The 12,607-nt window shown below is 44.6% G+C and overlaps 1 long non-coding RNA gene across 1 annotated transcript in view; it reads right to left on the bottom strand.

The window, feature by feature from the left end:
* The window catches only part of LOC109028816 (uncharacterized), a 33,698-nt gene extending 21,435 nt beyond the window's left edge, over positions 1–12,263 (bottom strand). Inside the window, exon 1 of the long non-coding RNA XR_010135412.1 lies at positions 12,148–12,263. This is a non-coding gene — a long non-coding RNA (uncharacterized lncRNA). The remainder of the gene's footprint in view (positions 1–12,147) is intronic.
* Between the last annotated feature and the right edge of the window lie 344 nt (positions 12,264–12,607).

Raw genomic sequence — 12,607 nt, 5'->3', positions numbered from 1 at the left:
AGCATGCAGGAATGAGGCTGCATTACAGCCTCCCAGGATTGCCAGTTGAGGCTTCAGCAGACACAAGTGTGCGTCAGGCCCTTTTTGCAAATGACACTAATTAATATGGGGATTAATGAAAAAGCAAATGCACTTCGGCTACTTGATTAAAATCCTAAATGCTCTCCCAGACACTCCCGTATTTCCACATGGGCTTTGGCAGCTGCTTGTGCTGGGACAGCTGTCTGACAAAAGACGCACCTCACATGGTCCACAGTCTCCTTGCCAGTTCTGTCACTCCAGCTAACCTGTCACCTAAGGGCCTGACCCACGTTTCAGCTGGTCTCAGATCATGCAGGGTGCAGCTACAATCAGCACAGAGGAAAGAGGCAAAGAGGTGGTATGATCTCATGCAAGGATCCGGAAAACACAATTGTAAGGCCAGCTTTATCTTCTACTATTCAGGGTACCTAAACTGAATGTCCTCCACTGTTATAATAATAATGACACTGCCCCATGCACCTTACAAGTAATGGGGAAGAACTGTGGCAACGGGTGCTGAAGAGCCTTTAAACCCCAAAGCATTGCACAGATGTGATTATTTGGATGGTACTCGGAGACACAGAAGGAGGGGAAAATCGATCCTGCAATGCCACAGAGCACAGTGGAAGTCTTGGTAGAGTAGAAGGGGACAGTCTCTGGCTAAAGAGGAGGTCAGGTGAACACTAATTTATCTAGTGACAGCTGTACAACTGTGGGACTAGAGACAGTCCCAGAACAGGCCAGACCAGCCCTTTTTCCTGACGATGAAGATGTTGTCCCCACAGAGACCTTCCTCAGCTCGCCCTTCCCTGATGCTGCCCTGAGGACCCCAGTCCACAGGGAGCTCTGCCCCCACTTCAACGCAAGTAGTCAGTTTTCTTTCTTCTGTGTAGATATCTGGCTACCTCTCATGTGCAGTAAGATCTCTGAGCCTCTGTCTGCTGTATGCTGTTCATTTCTTCATGTTGGAATGCCCCTATGACACCAAGCCCATGGTCTGGTGCATATACGAGGCTAAAACGCAGATATTAGCCAATAGCCTGAGCTGTTCTCCCTCATTCCTGCAGCATCTGGCTATGTAAGGATGCCCTGGCTTCTCCGTTGAGAAGCAGATGATCTGCTTTGCTATAGCTCCTTGCCTGCAGAACCTCATTGAAAGCTTGACCCAGTCCTCTTACCAAGATGCCTCTGCTCCATCACTACAAAGGCTGGGCTGGGGGCAGGAGGATGGGCAAGGGCTCTACACAGGCACAGAGGTTCTCTTCTCTTGAAGAGAAGTGACCCCTTTCCCCCACCCGTCCACACCCTCCAGAGAAACAACTAGGACAAAGCTTTACAGTATGGACATATGAGGAAGTGGTCATTGAAAGATGCGGCCTCAGGTCAGCAGACCCGGGTCATCATCTCTTTATCATTAGGGATCGTTCTCTCTTCATCTCTCTGAGTCTTAACTTCCTCATCTGTGAAATGAAGGATCTGAACCAGGTGATCCCTGCAGTTCCTCCCACCTCTAAGATTCCTTGACTTACCAAAGAAGATGGGAGGGCAGCCAGGAATGACATGAACCTGGGTTAAACCGAGTCTGTCCCCACACGTTGGGGCTTTATTTCTGCAGAATTCTCCATCCTAGTCCCTTCCCAAGCCATGGGCAAAAACAGCTCAGGTAGTAATGAAGGTGTGGCTATAGCTGAGCAATTGGATTTAAATCCCACAGAGCCATGGTGCTGGGAAGAGGGGCTGCCCTGGCCAGTCTATCAAAAGACCATTCCAACCAACCGATGTCTTATACATTGGTTTACACACATGCCCTTTATTGTGTCAATTACCCATCAACAGCATTGTTGAAATCTGAAAAAGTATGACTTATGAAGTTGTGCTAAGAGAACATCTGCTTATTACTTATTTCCCATCCTTTTTTTTTTTTTTTTTTGAGATGGAGTCTCATTGTCACCCAGGCTTGAGTGAAGTGGTATGATCTCGGTTCACTGCAACCTCCACCACCTGGGTTCAAGCAATTCTCCTCCCTCAACCTCCCAAGTAGCTAGGATTACAGGTGCCCACCACCACTCCTGGCTAATTTTTACATTTTTAATAGAAACTGGTTTCACCATATTGGCCAGGCTGGTCTCAAACTCCTGACCTCAGGTGATCTGCTCTCCTTGGCTTCCCAAAGTGCTAGGATTATAGGCGTAGGCCATCGCACCTGGCCTTCCCCATCATTTTTGCAATATCACTTTGCTATTTGTATACAGGCCAGAGGAAGAAGAGGATTGTGTAGGAGGCTTTATCTACACTCCCATTCTCTTGCTTCGTTACGGCTGTGAAATAAATTACATGATACTCTGAAAAAAGAGGGTCAACCCCTTTTAGGGTTGGCAGCTGGTGTTTAAATCCTGATTTTGCCTCTTTCAAGCTGTGTGATTTGGGACAGGTAACAATTGCCCTGATCCTCAGTTTACTCATTTGTTAGTTATTTGTTTATTCATTTGTTAAATTCATTTGTTAGATGACATTTATACCCTATCAGATATGATCATGGTGAAGATTAAGTGATACACTTGGCCCCCAGCATATTGTAAGTGCTCAGTAAATGGTAGTATAGGTATAAAAGTAGAAGCCAGAATTGCTTGTGGAAGTCAGACCGGGGCCACGTTAAGTTTAACCCTCCTTCTGAGTTCCAGCCTCTTACTGTGAAAACTTTTAGGTCACTTTGTTTTAAATGGAATAAATCTTAGAAATTATCCTTCAGGATCAAAATTATCACAGGTGACATATTGGGGTCCAGCATTAGCTAGGCTGGCTCCAAATCTGATATTCCCAGGCTTCTTTGGGTTGCTTTTTTTTCCCCATAATACAACCTCTTGCTCCATTTTTTCTAAAGTAGGACCTTACAGCCTGTGCTCCCTGGCCTTCCATACCATGCTGCTTCCCAGGCCCCAGCTCCAGGCTGTGACCCCTCTATTCCAGGAAAATGCAAGCAGTCTGCTCTCTTGGCATATTAAAGTTGTGTCATAACACTCTTGAGATGGCAATTTCTTTTCTGTTGTTCTGTTGAATACATTTTTAAAGAAGATTCCCTCGGCTGCTGGCTCCTTGCTTTTCTTTCTGGTTAGATGCAATAACTACAATCTTGCACATACTTACAAGTCAATTTTCCTTTAATGATGATTTTACCTGCTCTGAAGCTTATCAGAAGGAGGGTTCATGCACCTCAGGTCTCGGCTTGAAGCTTTCAGTGGGCCGCGGCAGCTGTTCTATAGGCAGTTGCACCTGTTTTGAATGTCATCAGTGTAATGCTAATATGCAGAGCAATTTGTGATGCAAGAAGCCAGAACCAACAGTGAAAGAACTGTGTTTAGGATTATAAATCACTTCCCCATCAGCTGCTGAGCTTCCTTTGGAATTCAGCTGAAGAGGTTCTGCAGGCAGTGGGACCCTGCGGCATTCCCTCTACTAACTTCTGTTCTCTGAGAGAGGGGTTGAGAGGGACCTTGTTAAATCTGGGCAAGAAGGAAATAGAGGTGGTTAAAGTGGAATAGAGACCATAAGTGGAAGCAGGGAGGAAGGAAAGGAGAGCACATATGAGGCATAAGTCCCCAAAGACACTTGCTGAGATCTGCTTTAGCAACGGCTGATAGCATTTGCAGAGGTTTGAATGGAGAATTACAGAAGGGCTGCTCTATGTCTTCCCAGGAAGAAAGGCTCCATTGGGGTTCATTAGAAACTAAAGTCTATAATCCTCATCTCAAGCAAGGCTCCACTTCAAAGTGTTGCTCTTGTGACTTTGAATTAGCCTATTACCATTAGCAAAACAGGAGGGGTAAAAGTTCAGGGTGCAGAACGAATCGGTGATAGTCTGGTTAGTTCAGAAGCTGAACTTCTTGACTCCCATGGTCCTCCTAAAATGCAATCAGGGCATGGCTGCCTCAGTGAACAAATCTGTAAAATGGATCCAATCAATTTAATGAGGGGCCAGGCCTGGAGAGTTTCTCTCTAATAAGAGCTTTGCTGTTTATTAGGACCAAGCTCACCTCCTCTCTTTTTCTGAGGAAGAATGTGGCTGGATACAGCATAAAACAATACACAAGCACAGGACGTAGCTCTCAAACAACCACCCTTTATGTCACTTAAGTTGCATGCTCACCACAAATTCAAAATAAGTTTGGAATTAGGCTGGAATACTTTAGGCCTAAGCATATAATTCACCCTGGGTTTGGCAGTGCTGGTAACCCAGAATTTTTTGGAAAGTTGTCAGAGAAGATTTGGGTTTGGTGTGACAGACACAACAAGCTGAAGAGGGCAGGTAGAGAAGCTACCTTATGTCTAAGCTGCTCCTATGCAAGAGTTAAATGATGGTTTCTGTAGTCCATCAGCTTCCTGGGATAAACAAGGTGGGGCTATCTGCTACATGCAAGATGCCCGTCAACATTCTGCCCCCGCAAGAGCTTCTGTAGCCATTAAGAGCTAAATAAAAGCATGAGGTGGCATATCTCAAATGCAAGACATTGGTGCTTGAGTGCTGCAAGATTTTCAGAGAAGAACTTTTAGTCGGGGAGGTAAAGAGGAACTGAAACCTGATCTGAAATGTGAAGAATTAGAGTGGAAGTAGGGGAGCGCATTTCAGGCAGAAAGAGTGACATGAACACAGTGTGGCGATAAGAATGAGTATCACACCTCAGAGAGACATGGGGAGGGCAGTACAGCCTAGAATGAAAGAGGCCTTGGTTATGGGGGAGCAATCAGGGCAGGCTACCAAAAGGGTCATGGAGTCACCATGCAACACAAAATTAGAAACCCTAAACCATCGGTCTCAGCACTGTGGGCCTGAGACGCAGAGTGGGGCATGGGGTGGGGCACCCACTCACAGATTTACCACCTCAACATGCAAGTCTGTTCCCACAGCTGCAAATAGTCTATTCTAATCAACACTAGAGGGGGTTAGCTGCCAGCAAGTGAACCCTCAGGTGTCTGCGGTAAGGCAGCTGCACTAGCGCCACACACTCCCAAGCTGACTCATACTTGTGTCTGGTGACAGCTGGGTCTCATCTGTCCTGAGAACAACAATGAGAATCACCCAGAGAGTCTGTGCAAGAATGTCTCCTAGTCCAATTTCTGGTATGATTGTTTTCAAAGCTGCAATAGAACTCTAGTCCCCCTGGATTTCTTGAGGAGAAAATAACAGTTATTTACTTATTGAGTCTATTAAAAATGCACCCATTATCTGAATGCCTCTAGGCAACCGCACAAAAATACATTTTTAGAAAGATGAGAATCCAGTTAAGCAGAGATGTAGATGCTCCTGCAGCAAGTAGGCCAACGAGGCTGTTCCTGAAGGGTGGATGACAGCCCAGGAGCAGGATACCCTTGCTCGTCAGTCAGTGCACCCAGGTTCCTCTAAGCCAGAAGGGGAGGAGCTGCAGAGATGCAACCGTCCACCCTGTGGTTTCCCATTCTCGTGCTCTGTTTCTTGCCAGCCTTGGACTTCTACAATAGCACTCAGACTGAACTTAGTGTCTGTGATGAGGTCAGGAAGGAATGCAAGGTAGCTAAGGTAGAAACACCTAGGTGGGAGGTTTGGAAAATGCTGTTAATTAGCTGCCTTGTATGTTATTTTGGCTTCTTGCTCAGCCACAATCTGAAACAGTTTTACAGTAGGCTCTACTGTTCCTACAGAAACCTTGTGAGATAGTTAGTTATCTTGCCAAAACTCGCATCTGATGATGTCACTCCCTACTGAGAGACTCTTCCCGGGTTCCTGATGCTTTAGGGTCCAGATCCCTCCCTCACATGGTATGTGTTGCACTTTGTGGTCAGACTCCAGGCTAACTCTCCTCACACACCCACCCCATCCCCACTCTAGTCACACACAACTATCTGTAGGTCTTCGATCTGTTTCAAACTAGTCTACACCTCTAGGTCTTTAAAAGCTATCTTATCTCTATATTATCAGTATCATACCTTCTGCAACTGGACACTTTTTCCTCACCCTTCAGGTCAGCAGAGGCACCATCTACTCCTGGAAGACTTCCGTGGCCTTCCTTTCTGGAACAAGTGCTCCAAGTCCCGGAGAATCTGAGCACACTGTATTGTAACCTCTTGCTGACATGTCTGTCTCTCTGGTCAGAACGTGAGTTACTCAAACAGCAGGTCTTGTCATTCTGCCCAAGATTCTCTGTGCCTAGCGGAGAGCATCAAAGCTAAAACAAAGTCTTCCTCTAAGACCTAGTACTGAACCTTGAGTTCTTGAAACGTCAGGCTCTCCTCTCCTGTAAAATAGACATTATAATATTAACTGCTGCCTCATTTAAAAAACTGTGAAGATGTAGTGAGACATTAAATAGAGACAACAAACCTCAGCATCTTGTGCCTGGTGCATGACCATTGTTGACAAGACAGAGGGAACAGATACGTAGCATATGTCATTCACTTTTTCCAAAGAAGAGACTGAGCTCAGAAAAGCGAACTTACTTGCCTGCAGTTGCACAGTAGATAAGAAAATGGCAGAACTACAATACAAACCTGGCCTTTGCTGGCTTCAAAATCCTCCCCATTTTCTGTGCCATTCACAAGCTCTGCAGACCAGAGATACAACTCACTAGCTGATCTCTGCTCAAATGGCAAACCCAAGGCAAAGTCACCCCCTCTACAGGAAAATTCAGAGTTTTGGGTTCTGCTGGCTGAAGAATTCAGAAAACTTTCTTTGCCTTGATTCTCTATGGCAGTGATTCCAAAAACATTTGTTTATTTCTGTAGACATAGTTGTTCATATCTGGGAAATAATTTTGTTTACTGAAATAAGCAATGGACTGGGAGTCAGCTACTACTCAATAAAATGGCATTATTTAATGAGTTTTTTCCCAACCCTTCCTTTTCCCCATTGTAAAATAAAGATTTTGGAATGAATCACCTCTATGATCCCATCCATCTCTAAACATCAGTTACATATGTGAAATAAGACAGTTAATGCATCCCAAAACCAAATTGTTCTTGAATTGCCAATTCTACCAAATAACACACATTTCTGCTTCCCTCCTTGAGTTTCAATTATCAGCACCTATGAGTTTGTTGCTGCTCTCCACCAAGGTGAGGTCACAGTGGTGAGGTCAGCTAGGGAGAAAACATTCGTGTCAAATACAGATGGGTCAAGCCTCCCTAAGCTCCACAGTCTCCTGGGGAGAGAGAAGCAGGTGCAGGACATGGAAGCTACACTTTTCCCCAGCACCCTGCTTGGAGGCCAGCTCTTCTCTGCTCCTCAGGTCCAATGAGGGGATTATCCTGGAAAAGGAAAGACTTAGGAGAACTGACACCTCCCATCAGCTACACTGCACAACATTGATTCGACTGTGGGCCCAGCAATTGCTACTAAGAGACCATTCTCCACGGGGATAGCAGCTGTGTTTGCATTAACTGTCTAGGGTGACCTGCCCTCCCCAGGGGCTCCCGCACACACTCAACCCCACAGCCCTGCTCAGAGAGGGTTTAACTTTCAAGGAAAGAAGCATGTTTACCACCGATGTGATCATTCACAGAGGGAGCCTGAGACCTGCGTCACCAGTGTGATCATTCACAGAGGGACTGGCTTTGCTGCAGCTGCGAATATCATTGTCATAAGCTTGTCTCTGTCTGGACTAGATCATGGAGAGCCATCAGATAACCCTCCTTACTTGTTGTTAGAGTCAGGGAGCTACCATTGAGATCTCACATCTACCCTAGGCTGCCCTTTATTTACTGAAGAGAAAGCCCCTGTTTGCCGGCACCATCACTGTGGCTCGGCTCGGATGATGCACAGATTGCTCTGTCTACCATCACATCATCAGCATTTCTTCTATTCACACTAGTCCCATCCATCTGGATAGGTTTGTAGTGGAGATGAAATAAATTAATACCTGCAAAGCCCCTACAACAGTGTCTGGTACATAGTAAGCGGTACAAAAGTATTAGTTGTTATTTTTATTTATTCACTGCAATGAATATGTAGGGAGCACTTACAAAGTGTTGGGAAGTGTACCAGGCATTGAAAATACAGCAGTGGACAATGGCGGCCTGCTTCCTCCTAGCCCTCAAGGAGCTTAGATTCTATGGGCAGAATCTATGAGCATTCACAAAGACTTTCCCCAGAGGATAAAAACCTGCCCTGTGAAGTGAGAAGAGCAGTCATTCAATTTCCTACTTCCCGATGTGAGATGTGAGCTCAAACTGACCTGCTGCTTGAGAGGCAGGGGAGGGGACCCACCCTCTGAGCCTCCATTTGAGCTTATCAAGGCAACCGACGTCAAAGCTGGTCCCTTAGACTAAAAGCCTATCCCATGTTGTTTCAACCTCATGTTTATCTACTGAAAAACCAATTTTCGTAAGACCCCCAGATTGTGTCTCCTAGCAGAGCCTTTCCAGTTAGAATTAATCCCCAAAAACAACCCTTTCAGCAAAATTCTCTGTGAGAGTTAATATTGTCAACTTTATTGGATTGAAGGATGAAAAGTATTGCTTCTGGGTGTTGCCAGAGAAGATTAACATTTGAGTCAGTAGACTGGAAGAGACAGACCCACCCTCCATGTGGGTGGGCACCATCCAATCAGCTGCCAGCGTGGCTAGAAAAAGCAAGCAGAAGAAGGTGGAAGGGGCAGACTTGCAGAGTCTTCCAGCCTTCATCTTTCTCTTGTGCTGGATGTCGAACATCAGACTCCAAGTTCTTTGGCTTTTGGACTCACGGATTTATACCAGTGGCTTGCCAGGTGCTCTCAGAACCCAGGAGGCGGAGCTTGCAGTGAACTGAGATTGTGCCACTGCACTCCAGCCTGGGCAACAGAGTGAGGCTCTGTCTCAAAAAAAAAAAAAGAGTGTACACCTCTCCCCACTCTGGTTTGGCCAGAGACTGAAGGCTGCACTGTCAGCTTCCCTACTTTTGAGGTTTTGGGACTTGGACTGGCTTCTAAACCAATACTGGTTTCCTTGCTCCTCAGCTTGCAGACAGCCTATCGTGGGACTTCACCTTGTGATCGTGTGAGTCCATTTTTCTTAATAAATTCTCTTTCATATATACATATATCCTGTTAGTCCTGTCCCTCTGGAGAACCCTAATACATTGTCCTTTGTCAATAAAATAAAATTGAGAAAATGATCCCATGGCCACTCTCAATCACCCCATTTTTGGTGCCCCATAAAATCGTATTATTAGGTGATGACTTGATGTTAAAAGGTCAGTCTCTCCACTGCAGCTAAAACATTTCACCCTGGTCTCCTTTTCACCAGACATGGAGAATAGCCACTCAACACCCTTCAGTGAATACCCCTGGGAGGAGCGCCCAGACCTCTGAAATGCCAAGCATATATCGCCTCAAGAAAGTCTGGAATTCCTCTTAGGAATTGATTTTAATTGATTCTTCATTCAACAAATATTGAGTACATAGTATACGCTAGGCAGTAGGGAGTGAAAAAAATAATAAACATTTCTTCATTCAAGTAGCTCACATTCCTGAAGGGAAGACAATGTAGACAACTTACAATACAGTTGAATGAGTTTGATAATAGAAATATGCATCTAGTGGCTCCTTGTTGCAGGGTAATTTGTTAAAAATGTTATCCCATTGTTGACAGGCTTTTCATCCTCAACTACTGCTGCTGCCCATCTTCTCTGGCAATTCCCTGGATATGCCATGTTGATTAATGCCTTCACCTGCCATGTCCTTCCCTACTGCTCCTTGTCCATATAGCAAACTCCTATTCATCCTTTAAAACACTTTTCAGACTATTCCAACCTTTTTTTTTTTTTTCGAGATGGATTCTGGTTCTGTTGCCCAGGCTGGACTGCATTAGTGCGATCTTGGCTCACTGCAACCTCTGCCTCCCAGGTTCAAGCGATTCTCCTGCCTCAGGTGCCTGAGTAGCTGGGTCTACAGGCGCACACCACCACGCTCAGATAATTTTTTTGTATTTTTAGTAGAGACGGGGTTTCATCATTTTGGCCAGGATGGTTTCGATCTCTTGACCTCGTGATCTGTCCACCTCGGCCTCCCAAAGTCCTGAGATTACAGGCTTGAGCCACCACGCCTGGCCGACTATTCCGACCATTTTAAGCGTTCCCTTTTCTATACTATTGCTTTACTTTTCCATGTTTCTATTTTCACACACGATGTTCTATAAGCTAATGAATTATTTGTGTATTCACATTCTTTACCACACCATATGTTTCTTTAGGGCCTAATACAGTACCTAACCTATAATAGATATTCTTAAATGTTCATTGATGCGTATAAGATACAGTAGTAATACTACTATGACCACCACCAATAACTACTATTTTTGGAATTTTTATTAGCCAGGCATTATGATAAGTGGCTCATGTGTATTTCTTCAGTTTTTCCTCAAAACAACTTTGAAGTATCATAGATGTCATCTCTAGTCAGTTATCTTTTACAAATAACGTATTGTATAAATTATTACTCTCCTCCACTTCTCTCTCTGTCTCTCTCTCGTACACATACATGCAATCTTATAAGCCATCTCAGAACCTCATTTACTATTTTTAGGAGTCCATAATCTGACTTAGCTACCTCACTTCTGTATTCCTACTGTACCCTGTATATATCCATGTAAGTGCATCTTAGTCTAGTATAACTATTGATTTGGTTGTTTGCTTCCTTCTTTAGAATGTAAATTCCTTGAAGTCCGGCATGACCCCTTCCCTTTTTTATCCCAAACGACTATCATGGTGCCTATAATATAATAAGTGTTGAATAAATATGTATGGTAAAAGGAAAGAAGAAAGGAAGAGAGTAAATAAGGGAGAAAGAGCAATATTTTCCATGGACCAGCTGAGTTGGTTCATGGAAAACAGTCAAGCAAAGGAAAAACAGCAAGATCAGGTGGCGTATTGGTATCTTTAATCTATAGGTAGCTTCTAAAAAATTTGGACATTTATAACTAGTGAGTTATCAATCACTTGCTATATGACAATCATCCTCATTTTATAGAGAAAAAACTAGGGAATTTTGGTGAAACAAGTAACCTTCATATTCTCAGTTGACCTTAGACAAAGAACTCTTTTACTTCTACCCTATTGCTTTAACTCTTGGATCCAACACTTCTCACTGACAGCCCCATTGGTCTCTTGCATGCTTTATTTCTCCAAGCAAAAGTGGGCAGGACCAATGGAAATTGTGTATGTATCTATTTGTTTAATAACATTTGTTACTACCAATTCTGTTCCAGGTCCTCTACCAGGCACTGGGGACACAGGATGCAATCCTGTAAGAGCTTTTCAGAAAGGCAATTGTACACCATTTTCGTGCAGCCTACGATTGAGACCATCCAAAGTTATCACATCAATGGTGGAAACACCTATGTGCTCAGGTAGCCAATACAGCTTTTAAACCTACTTAAGAGCAAGCAAAGAGAAAGAATAAACACCTGACATTGAATTGGCCTGGGATTTTCTCCTATGATTTGGAGTGACTTTGGGGGAAACAAGTTAGGCATAGACAAATAAATGTAACGTGTCCACATGATTTTTCCCACATATATTAAGCTATCATTTTATCTATGATAAATGCATTTCCAGAGAAAATCTCCAGATTTATTAGAAGCCACTTACAAAAACCAGGCAACTTGCAGTTCCTGCTACCCATATTTTGTTATCTGACTTGTAGCCAACCTCTTGCAGATCCCCAAACTCATCATTTCCCTAAGACACAGAGGGAGGGGTGGGTTGAACTCATAGCTCCCCATGGAGGAGAATACTCAGAGTGGGCCCACAGTCCTCCCTGGATCTCTTTCTCCATCTTTTCCACTAATAGGTACAATGCAATAGGTGCATCACCCTCCTCCCAGTTCCCAACTTCCACGCGAGGCCATTTCTCAAGGTTGGTCTAGTCCCCAAAGAGCCACTCACTAACTCTCAGCTGGTTAGTTTTACATGGTCAGCCAGATTCCCACCTAAGCTGAGGAGAAGGAAATCCAGCTCCTTTGGGGGTAGAAGCAAGCACTTTCCACCCCTCACCCCGCTGCCCCATCTAGAGGCACTGATTCTCTTATCCTTCACCCTGTGACCTCTCAGACACCTGTGGGAAGGCCCCAAGCAAGTATCAATGGATCACCCAGTACCTGATACCCAAAGCGCTCCCCACCCACCTGGGCTCCTCAGACAGCAGGAAGGGGATTATAACCTGTAATTTCTCGTCTCGGTTAGCAGGTGACAGGCTCCCATAACATGGCATCCATATGGCGTCACCCCTTCTGTTGAGCACAATTTTAGGGCAAGATTCATACCGCTTCTCTCTGTGCTCAAAATAGATGCCCAAAATTGGGATAGAATTTACATAAGTTGGCTGAAGAGACTGTGTTCAATTAAAAAGCTTTTGTTGCCAAGGAATTTTTTTAGTTGATACATATGCTCCTTTATTGCAGTCCTTTGGGGGGAAAGATTTCAGCACTCTCTCTTCTCTCTCTCCGTCTTCCTCCTGCTCTGCCTCCCCCACTTAGTAAATAAGGAGGGGGGTGGATATCTCCCCGGAAGCCTGAGTGAGCAGCAAATGAAGAAACCACCCATATAGAAATAACAGGAACCCTGACCCATGAGAAATAGAAGCCA

Source organism: Gorilla gorilla, chromosome 9 (genome assembly GCF_029281585.2).
Source record: "Gorilla gorilla gorilla isolate KB3781 chromosome 9, NHGRI_mGorGor1-v2.1_pri, whole genome shotgun sequence".
NCBI lineage: Eukaryota > Metazoa > Chordata > Mammalia > Primates > Hominidae > Gorilla > Gorilla gorilla.
The sequence above is the reverse complement of the archived record's forward strand: the minus strand, read 5'-3'. Positions and strand labels throughout refer to the sequence as shown.